This window comes from Aegilops tauschii, chromosome 5 (assembly GCF_002575655.3).
Source record: "Aegilops tauschii subsp. strangulata cultivar AL8/78 chromosome 5, Aet v6.0, whole genome shotgun sequence".
Taxonomy (NCBI): domain Eukaryota; kingdom Viridiplantae; phylum Streptophyta; class Magnoliopsida; order Poales; family Poaceae; genus Aegilops; species Aegilops tauschii.
In genome coordinates, this window is record NC_053039.3 from 7,492,507 (window position 1) to 7,509,613 (window position 17,107).

The 17,107-nt window shown below is 49.0% G+C and overlaps 1 long non-coding RNA gene across 2 annotated transcripts; it reads left to right on the forward strand.

Annotated features, from left to right (window-relative positions):
* The first annotated feature begins 5,326 nt into the window (after positions 1-5,326).
* LOC109777337 (uncharacterized) lies at positions 5,327-9,181 on the forward strand. 2 transcript variants are annotated; one of them, XR_005755893.3, is made up of 4 exons: positions 5,327-5,707; positions 5,806-5,994; positions 6,210-6,425; positions 7,047-9,181. It is a non-coding gene; the product is annotated as an uncharacterized lncRNA (long non-coding RNA). The 2 variants fall into 2 exon arrangements; XR_002236298.4 differs by having other exon boundaries at positions 5,328-5,994.
* Positions 9,182-17,107: the final 7,926 nt, after the last annotated feature.

Sequence of the window (17,107 nt, forward strand, 5' to 3'; positions counted from 1 at the left end):
GTATGCAAGTAGATACTCTCTGTCCTGTTTGCTTTCGGTTAGATGAGGATGGCGGACATTGTTTTGTTAAATGTAAAAAAGGTTAAGGAAGTATAGAGGAAAGCCCAACTGGAGCATGTTAGACTGCAGATTCTACCTTTGTGTAGATGCATTGAGTTGTATGGAGGAAATTTTGAATCTCAATGATGATGAAAAGCTTTTTGGTTGCTACTTTGGCGGTGGTGGTATGAAAGGAAGAGGGCTAATGTAGGAGATACTATTAAATCCTCTGATGAAATATTGCATTCTATTGATTATCTTTTTATGCATCTATGCAAGGTGAAACAGAGTGAAGAAAATGCAAAAACAACAACAAGACGGAAGATAATCCAGGCCTCCACCAGGAACTCTGAAAATAACACATATGGTGCCTTCCTGAAGGAAACAAATACTAGATGTTGGGGCTTTGTTATTAGAAATGATTGTGGTGTTCGGCGCGGCCAGAGTTGGGTTACTTGCCAAAAGAGCCTTTATTTCCTCCAGTCCGGCCGTTGCCGCGTCCGTCGACTCGAAGTGGTCGGTGCGTCGGAGAAGGCGGTAGAGTGGCAATGCTTTTTCTCCCAATCTGGAGATAAAGCGGCTTACAACTGCCACGCATCCCGCAAGCTTTTGGACCTGTTTAAGGTCTGTTGGCGTAGCCAATTGTGACAGAGCTCGGATTTTGGCTGGATTTGCCTCGATTCCTCTATTGGAAACAATAAAGCCCAACAGTTTTCCGGCAGGAACGCCGAAAACACATTTTCCGGATTGAGCTTAATGTCGTATGTACGGAGGTTGTCGAATGTAAGACGTAAATCGTCTATCAACGACTCGACGTGCTTGGTTTTGATGACGACGTCATCCACATATGTTTCAACTGTTTTGCCGATCTGTTTCTCCAAGCATGTTTGAATCATGCGTTGGTAAGTGGCGCCAGCGTTTTTGAGTCCGAAGGGCATGGTGTTGAAGCAGAATGGCCCATATGGGGTAATGAATGCCATTGCGGCTTGGTCGGACTCCTTCATTTTTATTTGATGGTATCCGGAATACGCGTCGAGGAAGCACAGTGAGTCGTGTCCTGCGGTAGCATCAATGATCTGGTCAATGCGGGGGAGGGGGAAGGGATCCTTAGGGTAGGCCTTATTGAGGTCTTTGAAATCGACGCACAGGCGCCAGGATTTGTCCTTCTTTGGCACCATCACCAGGTTTGCCAGCCAGTCCGGGTGTTTTATTTCTCTAATGAATCCGGCTTCAATTAGCTTGGCCAACTCTTCTCCCATAGCTTGACGTTTGGGCTCGGAAAAGCGTCGCAGTGTTTGTTTGACCGGTTTATATCCTTTTAATATGTTGAGGCTGTGTTCGGCCAGCTTGAGCGGGATTCCTGGCATATCGGAAGGGTGCCAGGCGAATATATCCCAGTTTTGGCGAAGAAAATCCCGTAGCGCGGTGTCGACCGTTGGGTCTAGTTGCACCCCAATAGATGCTGTCTTCTTGGGGTCCGTTGGATGGACCTGGAATTTGACTATCTCTTCCGCTGGCTTGAAGGAGGTGGATTTGGGGCGTTTGTCTAGAATCACATCGTCCCGGTCCACCGTGGAGCGCAGTGCGGTTAACTCTTTGGCCACGAGGGCTTCAGATAATGCCTCAAGGGCCAGGGATGCGGTTTTATTTTCGGCGCGAAGTGCTATGTCCGGATCACTGGCGAGAGTGATTATGCCGTTGGGCCCGGGCATCTTAAGCTACATGTAACCATAATGAGGTACAACTTAGAAGCGTGTAAATGCCTCTCGCCCCAAGAGGGCGTGATATCCGCTGTTGAAAGGGGCCACTTGGAGGGTTATTTCCTCGGACCGGTAATTCTCCGGCGTGCCGAATAGCACGTCGAGTGTTATTTTTCCCACGCACCGTGCCTCCCGGCTGGGAATGATTCCTCGGAAGGTCGTGCTGCTTTGCTCGATGCGGCTCCTGTCTATTTCCATTTTGTTGAGTGTATCCTCATAAATGAGGTTTAGTCCGCTACCGCCGTCCATGAGGACCTTGGTGAGTCGGAAGCCATCCACGATGGGACTGAGGACTAATGCGGCTGGCGCTCGGACTGTCCTGTATTTTGGTTCGTCACCGGCATTAAAGGTTATAGCCGTGTCGTTTCAAGGGTTTATCGCGGCGATTTGACAGACTTCGATGAGGTCGCGGAGTGCCCTTTTGCGCTTATTGTTTGAAGCGAATGTCTCGAAGACCGTCAATACTCTGGGGTCGTCGTCTTCTGGAGGGTGTTGTTCTGGGGCGTTTTTGGTAAGGATGTCCTCGCCGCTCTTGGCTACCTGCTGGAGTATCCAACATGCTCTAAGGCTGTGGGTTGATATGGTATCCAGTGTTGTGTGTATTTTGCATGGGCCGTCGAGCCATCCCACTAGAACGGTTCCATGCCGCGTAATGGCTTTATATTTCTTGGATATTGGATTGGGCGTGTCACGAGGATGCGCCCTTTTCGCCTGGACGAGCGGTTGAGTTGGGATTGATGGCTCCCAACAAGCTGCCTGATCTTTCCAGGCGCTTTCCATTGCGCTGTACTTCTGTACGATAGTTGCCAAGTCAGCGAAGTGTAGTATACGGCGGCGATTAATGGCATTGAGGATTCCTTCGTCCGTGCAATTTGTTGCAGAACGCTGATATCGCATCCTCGTCGCGACAATCTTTAACCTTGTCCTTGACAAGGAGGAACCTGGCCCAGAAGTGGTGGACCGTTTTCTGAGACTGCTGTTGTATGCTCATAAGAGCGCTTGCGTCTGAGTGGGTGGGTGGAATTGAATCCGGACCTTGACCCGATCGGTGATCCGGAGTCTGAAGATTTTCCAGACTTAACAATCCGGACTCCGGAGTATCTTCAGATTGCTTATGCCCGCCGTCCGATTCTATGTTCGGAAGGCTGGTCACATCCTTTCGCTGGTGGGTATCCGGCTCTGCAGGGTCGGCGATCCGAACATAGTCCGTCTTCAGTATAGGGGAAGAGTCGCCATCTTGCTCCTCGACTACCGCTATCTGGTGGGTGACCGGTGGAGATTTAATTTCTCTTTGGTCGGGTTTAAGCCCGATCCGATCGTAATCTGTGGCAATTCCCAGGGCGGCGATGCGATCCAGGAGTTCGTTTAAAGACGGGAGCTCCGCCGGATCCATCTGCTTGGAGTGTTTGGAGTCGATACGAAGGGGATTTTCGATGGCCCGCGAGGTCATCGTTGACTTAATGGCCAAACAGGCGGTCATGGTAAAGCCGCCCAGCCGGAGGGTTTGGCCTGGGGCCAGGCCTCCTCCGGCGGTGATATTGTCTTTAAGGACGAGGCGAGTCATCGATCCTGTCATCGACGTCACAGTGGAACTCTAAATGAAAGCACCAATGTCGGTGTCAAAACCGGCGGATCTCGGGTAGGGGGTCCCGAACTGTGCGTCTAGAATCGATGGTAACAGGAGACGGGGGACACAATGTTTACCCAGGTTCGGGCCCTATGTATGGAGGTAATACCCTACTTCCTGCTTGATTGATCTTGATGAATGTGAGTATTATAAGAGTTGATCTACCACGAGATCGTAATGGCTAAACCCTAAAAGCCTAGCGTGTATGACTATGGTAATGAGTATTCGGTCCTATAGACCTAACCCTCCGGTTTATATAGACACCGGAGGGATTTAGGGTTACACAAAGTCGGTTACAGAGAAGGGAATCTTCATATTTGATCGCCAAGCTTGCCTTCCACGCCAAAGAGAATCCCGTCCGGACACGGGTGGAGTCTTCGGTCTTCGTATCTTCACAGCCCATCAGTCCGGCCCATGGCTAATAGGCCGGACGCCCGAGGACCCCTTAGTCCAGGACTCCCTCAGTTATGCCATAAACACAACCATTCAGCTAGATTGTGACAAAGTAATGATTGAAACTGATTCCATACAACTGAAGAATGCAACAACCACTGAAGACTTTGACTTGTCAGCATTAGGAGCTATATTCAGAGATATTAAGGTACAGTTGCATGTAGGTCTCAATGATGTATGTGTGGTGTCTTGCCCTCAGACTTGTACCGTAGTGGCGCACAAGCTAGCTACTTATGGAGCTAAATTAGGAGCTAGCTTATGTGAGATTTGGCTTGGGCAGGTCCCATACTTTGTAAAAGATGTTGCTGACGATGTATCCGGGCGTGTCCGCGGACAGTGAACGGTCATGCCTCAAAAAATGCATTCTATATTCGGATACCTCAAATTATAAACCTCAAATTCATATTATTACCTGCAACGCAGCGATCTTTGAGCGGAGCTTCGTCCGGTTCTGCTTCGCTTGTTCGGCTCCGTCGTGGCCATGTCCGGCGGCCGGTTGTGCCCTTCAGAGTGTTGGTCCGGTCGCCAGCAAGGTAGAGTAGGGCATGAGACACGAGCCGGCTCACGGGACTCAAGGCGCCGCCGTCTCCCATGCCCTACTCTTCCTCGTCGGAGCCCAGAACCCGTTGAATGCCGATGGACGTCAGATCGATGATGGATCCGTCCTGGGATGAGCAGGTGACATCCATCACGACGCGGTTGCGGGGCCCATACTGGTGCACCGTACGGGGCGCCGGAGAATGCGACTCTGCCTCGTCGACATCCACCGCCGCGAGCGCTGCCTCTGCATCCCACGCCCGCTGTTGTGTGCGGCGTGTTTGCGTCGGACGACACCCACTGTGCGCTATGGCCTCGGCGCACCAACAAAGGGGTTGCGCGTGTGCCACCGCGTTCGGATGTCAGATGGACCACACCGCCTCCGGTGAGGTAGCCACGGCTGCCTTAGCACCGGACTCATGCACCATTTGGGTAACGCAATGGATTCACGACAGAAGGAGTCCGAGCACTGCCGTGCACGGGCCTCCTTCCGGGAGCGGTGGAGCGCAAGCCAGATGACCATCTCCTCTTCGGGGCTGCATGGAATGAGATTGGGGTCGACGTATTTGGAGGTGAAGGACTCGGATCCACTGCCCGCCATGCCGGAGACTGCCGGACGGCACAGACGAGTTTGAGTGACGGAGATGAGTGGAGTGAAGCGGTTAGGGTTTGGTCCGGCAAGCGGATGGGGAGAAAATATGGGGTCGAGTGGGCCAGCTTAGGCCGGGTCCGATGTGATGGGCGTGCCCGGACGATCCATATCCATCCCATATTTAAGCTGGATGGATATGAGGGCTGCAGGTCAGCCCGGACGTTTGAGGCTTGTTTAAGGCACGGTCAAAATTTCATGACCGAATAGTGCCCGGGCAGTCCGCCCGGGAGTATGAGGCTATGTGTTCCTTCAAAAAAAAAAAAAAAACCCGAACTCCAGCTCAGACCGAAATCCCCAAATCGACCTAGCCTCCTCCCGCACACTCCGCTGCCGCCGCCCACCCTCCGCGGCTGCCGACCGCCCTCCGCCACACCCCAGTGCCAGCTTCCTTCCCGACCACGCCGCCAACTACCGTCCGCCACACCCACTGCCACTCCCTCCCGGACCATTCCGCCGAGCGCCCTCCGCCGCCCCGACCACCATTGGCCGGACCTCCAGCAACGCCCAAGTAGCCAAGCCTCCTCCACGCGCTCTCCGCCAGGCTCGAGTTGCTCAAGCGTTTCAGCGGAAGGATCTGTTCGGGTGATGATGACCACAAGGATGGCTTCTAACTTCCACCAGATTTCGCATGACCACGAGGTAATCCAGTTAGGTTTGGTTTGGATTTGGCTGTCTTACTCGGTGTCGCCGCCGCCGAGCTGCGTCCCGATGCCGACGTCGCTGCTGCTGGACGCCAGCGCCGGGCGGAAGAAGATGCCGACCCCGTGCGCCGTGCAGGTGGCTGGCGGGGGGCGTGGAGGTCGGCGCCACCAAAACAAGTTGGTCCTCTCGATCTAGCAGAGCATAGCAGATCCCTGACGAGCTGGTCCTCTTCGCCTTGGTCTGTTCTTCATCCTAGACCGAGCGGAGTATGCTTCATCCTGCAGGTCTAGTACCAGTCGTTCTGCTCTGTACTGAAATTCAGTTTGCTTTCTTCCACAATTACTCCATTTTTGCTCAAGTAGCCCCCTCGTATCATCATCTGCTTCATAATCTTTCCTTGGAACATTTGCTTCAGTTAGTACTCCAATGGTTGGAGTATGTGATTAATTTCCATTTCAGTATTTCACACAACCAATTCACTGCTTCCATGGTGTATCAGGCCCCCCATGGCATTGGCAAGAAGAAGAATGAATACTGAGATCAAGTCAGAATAACAAGGATCACAGCACCTGGAACTGCGTGATGTACTCCACCATCGGACGGCGAACATCTCCGCCATCGGACGAGGGAAGCGGGGGAAGAACGGGATCCCCAGCGCGGCGCCGGCGCGCACCTGGTCCATCAGTAGTATACTCGTTCAGTCATCTTTGCTCAAGTAGGTTCACTTTCTTAATGTGATGCTGCTGCTGGAGTAGTACTGAAATTCACATAATGTGATGTTGCTGCTGTAGTACTCACATTGTGGGAGTATATTCAGTGATTTAGTGATTCAGTTTGGAGGACTTGCTGCTGTTTTGTTCCAAGCAGGAGTGCTTAAAATGGAGTAAAATGTTCAGGACATGCTGTTGTTTTAGTGTAGCAAATTCAGTAGGAGTAATCTCTTTCAAAATGTTCAGGAGTGCTTAAAATGGACTAGTGTAGGGCTTGTTGTTTTCTTCCAAGTAGGAGTAGCAAGTGGAGCAGCAGTACTGTAGGACTTGATGTCATAGAGTAACATGTTACTGTGAGTGAGTTTATAATTGTACCCACTTGCAGCAACTTGCTGGTCCTTATGTTTTCTGTAGCTTGTGCTTGCAGTAATTATAATTAAAATTATAGCGCATGAAGCTTCAGTATTTTAGCACATGAAGCTCTTGGAGTAGGACTTGGTGGTATGAGCAATTTGGAGTAATTTGGTTGCTCAAGCCCAATTAATCTCCAACCTACTCCACTAATTTCAGTCAGCTTACCATCCATTAGTTCCAACCATGAAATGTTTGCTTGGCCTTATGAGCAGGGGAAGTGTAACTGAAGATGAGTACTCACACCTTGGCTGCTGATAAAGGCGATGGCGAAGCGGTTCTGGGATCATCGGCGCTGAGAGAGGATTGTACCCAGGGGCTCATTAAAGTCTACGTTCCTGTTACAAAGAGGCCTGAATGCCTACATGACCATGATGTTCTTTGTTGCTGTCAAAGAAAATCTTTGGTGGGAGCACATTTGATCCATTTAGTGAGCACATTTTCTAGGAGTAGAAATCAGTGTTAACTGACAAATGTTCAGTAAATGGATGCTATCAAAGATTTTATTTACTGCTGCCATATTAGTGTTAGCGGTATATGCTCTATGTAAACTATATTTAGAGATTCAGTGATGGGTTGATTTACAAATACTGAAGATTTGGAGTAGATGGGATAAGCTTGCCAACAACTACTCAATTTGCTTGGAGTAGGCCTATTTTGCTTGCAATAAGTTGGACTACAGCAAGTGAGTAGTGCTCAGTACTGTTAAGTTAGAGTAGTCATGTTTAGTTCAGTACTGTTGAGTTAAGAGTAGTCAGCAAGTGTTGCTTAGGACTACACTGAACATGTTGCACCTAACTGACCATATTCAAAGCAAGTTAAAAATGAAAAGCAAGTTAATGTCAAGTTAACTGAGCATTTTGACAATAAGCGTTCATTTAAGTTAACAGTAAATCAAGTTTTCTTTTTTGCGCGCGGGGGGGCAGTAAATCAAGTTAATGTCAAGTTACTTTGTCAACTCGTTCCTGTTCACAGTGGTGAAATTTTGTCAATATGCTTGTTACTTTGTCAAAATGCTTGTTACTGACCATTTACTCTTGTCAAAATGCTTGTTCCAGTGTATTGACCATTTAATCTACTGACCATTTATATCATGTATGGAGAAGTTCATTTTGCTGTGTACTGATGGAGAAGTTCATTTTGCTGTGTACTGAAAGCACTCACAATGCTTGTTCCAGTATAAATAATGTTTAGTTAAAACTGAATTAATCTTTTCGGTACAACTAAATGATCCACTGTTCTTCTGAACAATGACATGCTTTGTATAAATACTGTTTAGTGCATATTACTCCGGTACTCATCAGTGCATTTTACAATGATATACAGATCGAGTGTAGTCATTTGGTACTTCCCTTTGAAGTTGTAGCCCCTGTAGTAATGTCAAAATGATGCTTATCTACTCATGTCAATTAAGTGATGGAACTACAAGTACTCCATTAAGTGATGTAACATCATCATGTACTGGCACCATTTTTGCCTTGCTTGTTACTCCATGCTGGTCCCATGTCAATTAAGTGATGGAACTACAAGTACTCCGTTCCATAATTTTTATCGTGGTTTTAGTTCAAATGGAACAGAGGGATTAATTGGCAGTGCCAAATGCAGAAGCATTTGGTTCTCTAACATCGAACATGGGTTTAGACTGAATTTGACAAGGAACATGGGTTTAGGCAAATTTGGATGCCTGATGGAAAATGTGGGCTGCAGCCTGCACACTGGACCTGTTAACTCCTGAATTTCAGTGCACTTGCTACTTTTATTTGTTTGCTTTCAAATTCTAGTGATTCCTCAAATTCTGCTGTAAATTACTGCTGTTGTCGCGCTGTTTAACTGATTCCTCAAATTCTGCTGTAAATTTCAGTGTACGGGCGAGGAGTACCTGCCTGGAGTGTTGTTTGCGGCGAGGACCAGGCTGGGCAGCGCGGCGACCAAGCTGGCGTTGAGAGGACCAGGCTGGTGCGGCGAGGACCAAATTGGGAGCGGCGGAGGCGGCGGCCAGGCTGGGGCGGCGGCGATCAAATTGGGAGCGGCGGCGACCAAACTGGGCAAGGACGACGGGGAAGAGACTGGCGAAGGGGCCTGCTGGTGGATGGACTAGTAGCTGGAGGAGGTGGAGGGCGGAGGAGGTGGCTGGCCTGGCGGAGGAAGACGACGACTCTCAGCGACAACTCTCGTTTTCAAATCAGGGGTATTTTTGTACTTTTGTTCATTTTCACCTTGTCGGAAATTTCTCCCAGCTACAACTATTTCGGTACAGAGGGAGTAATTTGCATGTTGGTTTGTGTGCTTCAGCAATCACGATACTACTTTGTGATATGATTAGTGAGAGGTATTTTGCATGGTTCTCTTATATCTTTTTTCTCTCTATATAAAGTAGCATTATTTCAAAATGTCCTTGTATTTCCTCTCAGAAGCTCACACCTGAATATCATGATATATGCTTGTAAAAAGTTCTGTATGTTCTTTTGAGTTAAACCTAACACTGAACATTTTAGTTTCTATAATTCTGTCAGTTAATGCTGGAAAAATGTTTGAATTTTGTTTGCTGTACTACTCGCCTTTGTGTGCTCATACAAAAATACAAGATCCTCTGATGTCAAAAATTCATACAGGTTGTGGATGTCACTTCCTTTTTCTCCATCGTTGTCCCTATTTTCTCTCATGTGCAGTTTTTTCAAACAGAGTTCGATGAGTCTTCACTTTCAGGGAACTGAACTTAATATCAGAGGCAATCATCATCTGTCCAGACCTGAAACTGTTGTCATGCTTTCCTGGAAGGGCAACCAGATAATTCATGTGCCCAGGCTTGAAACTGCGGACATTTGTTAGTTTCTTATTGAATCAAATGTATACGTTGTAAAATGTTTGATGACCAGACTTCATAATATATAGCGAAGTGCATCTGCAAAATCCTTTTGCTTTATTTGAATGGATGCATCATCTTTTGAATGGGCGGTGTGTATGTAAATGTGAAATAAATACAGTACAAAGTGTAATAGCCTTATTAATTGGGATACTTGGCACCACTGGCCCATCATCTGCCGGGAAAGCTGTTGATTGCCGGCAGAAAATGTATGCCGGGGAAGCTGTTGATTGCCGGCAGAAATTTGAACATGATGGCACATCTCTGTCTGCCAGGAATTCTAATCCGCCGGGAGAAAAACATTGATGTGCTCACCTCGTTGTCCGTGACGGGATGGTGGCGAAGACCAGCAGTGATGGCTGTAGATCGTCGGTGGAGTGAAGGGTGCCGGTGAAGTGGGAGGTGGAGAGGGCAGCGCTGACGCAATGGGCCAGGAGAGGTGAAGAGAGGGCGTCGCCGGCAAGCTTTCTGGGTGGAGTGTGGCGACGGCGTGATTTGAACGGTGTTTGCACGGCCACACAATTTATAACCCAGACATAAGCCTAGTGTCCTTTCACGACCACTCGGCTTTCCGGGGGAGTCGAATGGTTTTTTGATTTAAAAAAGGAAAATGGGAAATATAAGCCGAGTGTCGGGGAAGCGTACTCGGCTTATACCAATGGTCGTCAAGCTAGCCGTCAAGTGCGCCGACAGCGGCCATGTGGCAGAAACTATTGTCGGGGACACCCCGTAAGCCGATGCCTTTATATTTTATGTCGGAGATTTCCTATAAACTGAGAGCCTTTTCTTTAGCCACTCGGCTTACGCTTTGTAAACCGAGAACTCTTCGTTGCCGTGTATCTTCCTCTAAGCCGAGTATAGGTACTCGGCTTAGAGGAAGATACACGGCAACAAGTGATCTTCGTGTAGGGGCAGGAGGAGAGAATTTCCATATATACAACGTTCCGTAAAGAAAAAACGTTGTCGGACAAGAACAGTATGTAGGGGTTTACAACCTAGCACCACCAACCTTGTTCAGCGCAAAGGAAACAAGAAGCACAGGTGCACAAGAATGTAAACCATTCACAACATCAGGTAGCCAGTAAAGATGGCCGCACAATCACAAACGTAGACTGCATTCTAAACACACAGATGCATTTTCGTGTATAGACCAAAAAAGAAGAAAATAAACTCCGGGCGCACAAAATTCTGCACGCGCGCGGGCATGTATATGTATCTACAGGCTACAGCACTATCGTTTTGTGACATATACACAGGGAAAGGATGGATCGGAGGCGACGGGAGGCAGTTTCACCCTCCCTGCAATGCTAGTTTCCCAGGCCTCTTGCACCTGCAGACGGCCGTCTGGCTGGCGTACCTGACGAACCACTCGTGCAGGTACTCAGCCGGGATGAAGTACGAGTGCGTTTCCTTGTTCCCACCATGTAGCATGCCTATGACTCGTCCGTCCGTGTCGAACAGCGGAGCACCAGAGGATCCGTCCGCACAGAGCATATCGACCTCCAGGAGGGTCATATCGTACTGGGCTAAGTTGGGCGCGCTGAAGAGGTTCACTGCTCGGAAGCAGCTCGTCCACCCGGTGGTGAGCGTCCTGGGCCGATGCGCCGGCCATGACAACATCATGCATCGCCTGCCCGCCCTTGGCCTGGCGGCCTCGGCCTGAGCAACTATCAGCGCAGGGTGCGGTCGGTCGCAAACGCTGTCTTCCGTCAGGTTTTTCAGGTCCTGGCTCCGTACTGCCAACAGCAGAATGTCCTTGGAGCAATCGATCCCGACCAGCCTTGCGGTCGCGTACTTGCGATTGTCCTCGAGAACCCCCGCAGCCTGGTATCGCTCTTCCTGATGATCGCAGACCACCCTGACGTTGTACATGTTGAACGTATCTGCGGTCAAGGGGTCCGACCTCGCTCGATAAAGATGTTGGAAACCATGCGCGGTCGTCATGATGAAGGGGCCCATCGGCCCTGCGAAATGCACGAAGCCTGTGCAGCTGAATCCTCTCCGAACCGCCTCCGCCCTGTCAGCTGTTCTTGGAACTGTCATTACTCTGTCAGCTAGGCTTCGCAGCTGAGTTAGCATCTCGGGCTTCGGAGCGAATTCGACCAAGAACAGCGAGTCTCTTCCCCGCTCGGCCACAGATGTCCAATCACTCCATTCTTCAGCCTGCGCCATCGTCTTCCTGAACGGTCCGAAAGAGCAATTGCACATGAGGGTCGGACCAGTTGATCAAGAAATTGAGAAAATCTATGGAGCTAGCGCCGGCGGGACCGGCCGGGGGAGATGGGGGAAAGAAGATACCCCAAGCGGGCGAACGACGGGGGACGGGGAAAGAAGAGGAAGCGCGACTTACCAACGGTCCCCGGCCGAGAGGGAGGGGGCGTCGCCGCTACGGGTTCTTGATGCCGGCAGGACCTATTCTTGATTTCTGGTCGGCTGGCGCGAGCTCCTCGCCGGCGGCCCTGACAGTTTCTTGATTCGCTGCTGGTCGGCTGGCGCGAGCTCCTCGCCGGCGGCCCTGCCGTTTCTTGATTCTCGTCTGTTCTTCTTGATCTTGATTCCGCCCCTGCGGCTCGTCTTGATTCCGGCACCGGAGCCGGCGGTCCTGCCTCTTCTTGTTTCCTGCAGCGGAGCCGCCGGTCCTGCTTCTCCTTGATCTTTGGTCGCTCGTGGGGTTGCGCCTCTCGATCTCGTGTCGCCGGGGTGCGAGTTGAGCTGTTGCTTGGTTTGTTCTGCACAAGGGTGGGTTCAAATCTTGATTTCTGGCGGCCGCTGCGTTTGAGGTCTTCGTTATATAAGGGGTGTTGCACCAAAGGGTAAACGGCTGCTGCAGGCAGTTTACACAAGGAGGGGAGGGAGCGCAGGTGTTGCATAGCCGCTCTCTTTGCACACGCACAGGTTGCAGTGCAGCAACGTCACACATACGCAGGTGTGCTACAAGTGCGAACTTTGCTTCGGTACACCCGGATAGAAAGTTTACGGATTTCGATGCAGATTAAAATTGGAGATTAGAAGGTACCCTTTGAGTAAAAAAAAGGATAATATATATCTTTTGTATATATATTAAAAGCAATGTATGCAATATGCTTGATCTGCAGGCTAATACGGCTATAGACTTTGTAAGTAACTTCAAGATTCGTGCAAACTTTTAAGGGGGGTTTGCCAAAGCAAAAATCATGCTACAAATGGAAATAAACCCGAACAAAGTAGAACCCTTCCTTGGTTTCACCAAGAATTGCAACCACTTTGGATCATCGAAAAGAATCATCATGCCGCATCTTGGGAGGGAGTTCACTCTCCAACACAATTCTCCGAACGGAAAAGTTGTATCGCTAATGTTCCCTTGGAACATGTGACGTGATGCCGGCCTTCCGATCGGCCTTGTGAATCTCCACGCACATGTCACATGGCAAGACTCAGAAGGAGAGCTTTCGGAGGTTAGGTTTTCTGGTTATGGATCATGGTTCTGGTCTCTCTTCTTCTTTGTGAGATACGAAGATATAGTGTTGAAGTAGTTGACCAGGGGGAGGCAGTGTCGTGTTGTATGAAACATGCATACTCGTACCAAATGCCATCTGGCGGGGTTGAATCCGGGGGGTCCCGAACGGGTGATCTTGGCTTAATGGTAACAAGACAAAGAGGGACACCATGTTTACCCACGTTCAGGCCCTCTTGAAGAGGTAAAATCCTACGTCCCGCTTCTATAGTATTGATTGTGGATGGGGTACAAAGTACAAGATGATCTAACTTGAAATCGTATGTGAATGAATCTAACCCTACAGTCTAAAGCCCTTGGCTTATATAGGCACCGGGGGTACCTAGGGTTACATGAAGGGATAAACATGCTGATGATTCAAATGTGTCTTAGCGTATGCGCCAAGTCTTTGTAGGATTCCATCTGTTGTATGCTGTGGGGCATGAAAAACGTGGCCCACTTGTCAGTTGTCTGGGGGTCCTCGCCCCAGCCCATGATTGGGGGACCGACGTGGATAGCACCCCTAATCGAGGACACCATCATGGTCTTCGCCTTCGGACAAATCTGCGCGGCCGGTTGTTATCCCACTTGATCGACCCTTCATAAGGTAGGTTTTATCATGTCAATCAAAATAATTGTCACCCATAATTGGGTGTTTCCCAACTAGTGCTCCAAAATCCCTTCTCCTATAGGATACTGGTTAAATTGGTTGGAAATCCTATAGCTACAATGCAAAACAATGAGTGAAAAGTGAAGAGAAAAATGGACTCATAGGTGCGCAACCGTGGCCGTCGCAAACGTATACCGAGGAGGTGGACGAGGGAGGTGGAGCAAACGAGCATGGAGTACTACACCGATTACCCGTGTAGACGCATATGGGGATGCGAAGGACGTTGCAACAAAGGGGGTCGAATTGAGGGTAAGGCTGAGCCGGGCCAAAAGACAATAGCGTAGGAGAGGCCACCGTCAGATGGAAAGACAAAGGCGGCAATGATTTGTTGCCCTTGTCTGTGTGTGTGTGTGGGGGGGGGGGGGGGTAAAGTTTGTGAGAGAGACGGTTGGAAGGAGAGCGGCAATGGCGATGTTGGTAGGCTTAGAATGGGCTGAGCTGGTGGTGTAGCATATTGGGCGGGGCTTTAGAGGCGAGACACCAGACTAATTTATTGTAAGCGGGCTTTTTAACCACCCGAGTTTGACCATTAGAGCCGGTTAGACACTTGTTGGGTCAAAACTGAAGGAAATATGCCCTAGAGGCAATAATAAAGTTATTATTTATTTCCTTATATCATGATAAATGTTTATTATTCATGCTAGAATTGTATTAACCGGAAACATGATACATGTGTGAATACATAGACAAACAGAGTGTCACTAGTATGCCTCTACTTGACTAGCTCGTTATTCAAAGATGGTTATGTTTCCTAACCATGGACAAAGAGTTTTTATTTGATTAATGGGATCACATCATTAGGAGAATGATGTGATTGACTTGACCCATTCCGTTAGCTTAGCACTCGATCGTTTAGTATGTTGCTACTGCTTTCTTCATGACTTATACATGTTCCTATGACTATGGGATTATGCAACTCCCGTTTACCGGAGGAACACTTTGTGTGCTACCAAACGTCACAACGTAACTGGGTGATTATAAAGGTGCTCTACAGGTGCTTCCAAAGGTACTTGTTGGGTTGGCGTCTTTCGAGATTAGGATTTGTTACTCCGATTGTCGGAGAGGTATCTCTGGGCCCACTCAGTAATGCACATCACTATAAGCCTTGCAAGCATTGTAACTAATGAGTTAGTTGCGGGATGATGTATTACGGAACAAGTAAAGAGACTTGCCGGTAACGAGATTCAACTAGGTATTGAGATACCGACGATCGAATCTCGGGCAAATAACATACCGATGACAAAGGGAACAACGTATGTTGTTATGCGGTTTGACCGATAAAGATCTTCGTAGAGTATGTAGGAGCCAATATGAGCATCCAGGTTCCGCTATTGGTTATTGACCGGAGACGTGTCTCGGTTATGTCTACATAGTTCTCGAACCCGTAGGGTCCGCACGCTTAAAGTTCGATGACGATTTGTATTATGAGTTATGTGATTTGATGTACCGAAGGTAGTTCGGAGTCCCGGATGAGATCGGGGACTTGTCGAGGAGTCTCGAAATAATCGAGACATAAAGATCGATATATTGGACGACTATATCCGGACATCGGAAAGGTTCCGAGTGATTCGGGTATTTTCGGAGTACCGGGGAGTTACGGGAATTCACCGGGAGAAGTATTGGGCCTTATTGGGCCATACGGGAATAGAGGAGAGAGGCCAAAAGGAAGGAGGCGCGCGCCCCCCTCTGGTCCGAATTGGACAAGGGGTGCAGCCCCCTTTTCCTTCTCCCCCTCCTCCTCTTTCCTTCTCTCCTACTCCGGAAAGGAAAGGGGAATCCTACTAGGACTTGGGAGTCCTAGTAGGACTCCCCACACTTGGCGCGCCCCCTCTAGGGCCGGCCTCTCCCTTGCTGCTTTATATACGGGGGCAGGGGGGCACCCCATAGACACAACAATTGATCTCTTGATCTCTTAGCCGTGTGCGATGCCCCCCTCCACCATAGTCCACCTCGATAATATTGTAGCGGTGCTTAGGCGAAGCCCTGCGTCAGTAGAACATCATCATCGTCACCACGCCGTCGTGCTGACGGAACTCTCACTCAAAGCTCGGCTGGATCGGAGTTCGAGGGACGTCATCGAGCTGAACGTGTGCTGAACTCGGAGGTGTCGTACGTTCGGTACTTGGATCGGTCGGATCGTGAAGACGTACGACTACATCAACCGCGTTGTGCTAACGCTTCCGCTTTCGGTCTACGAGGGTACGTGGACACACTCTCCCCTCTCGTTGCTATGCATCACCATGATCTTGTGTGTGCGTAGGAATTTTTTTGAAATTACTACGTTCCCCAACAGTGGCATCCGAGCCTGGTTTTATGCGTTGATGTTATATGCACGAGTAGAACACAAGTGAGTTGTGGGCGATATAAGTCATACTGCTTACCAGCATGTCACACTTTGGTTCGGCGGTATTGTTGGATGAAGCGGCCCAGACCGACATTACGCGTACGCTTACGCGAGACTGGTTTTACCGCCGTGCTATGCACACAGGTGACTAGCGGGTGTCAGTTTCTCCAACTTTAGTTGAACTGAGTGTGGCTACGCCCGGTCCTTGCGAAGGTTAAAATAACACCAACTTGACAAACTATCGTTGTGGTTTCGATGCGTAGGTAAGAACGGTTCTTGCTCAGCCCGTAGCAGCCACGTAAAACTTGCAACAACAAAGTAGAGGACGTCTAACTTGTTTTTGCAGGGCATGTTGTGATGTGATATGGTCAAGACATGATGCTATATTTTGTTGTATGAGATGATCATGTTTTGTTGAAGTTATCAGCAACTGGCAGAAGCCTTATGGTTGTCTCTTTATTGCATAAGATGCAAGTGCCAAATAATTGCGTTACTTTATTGCTATGCGATAGCAATAGTTGCAAGAGCAATAGTTGGCGAGACGATCATGTGACGACACATTGATATAGATCAAGATGATGGAGATCATGGTGTCATGCCGGTGACGATGGAAATCATGACGATGCTTTGAAGATGGAGATCAAAGGCACAAGATGATGATGGCCATATCATGTCACATATTTTGATTGCATGTGATGTTTATCTTTTATACATCTTATTTTGCTTAGTTCGACGGTAGCTTTATAAGATGATCTCTCACTAATTATCAAGGTACAAGTGTTCTCCCTGAGTATGCACCGTTGCGAAAGTTCTTCGTGCTGAGACACCACGTGATGATCGGGTGTGATAGGCTCTACGTTCAAATACAATGGGTGCAAAACAGTTGCACACGCGGAATACTCAGGTTAAGCTTGACGAGCCTAGCAT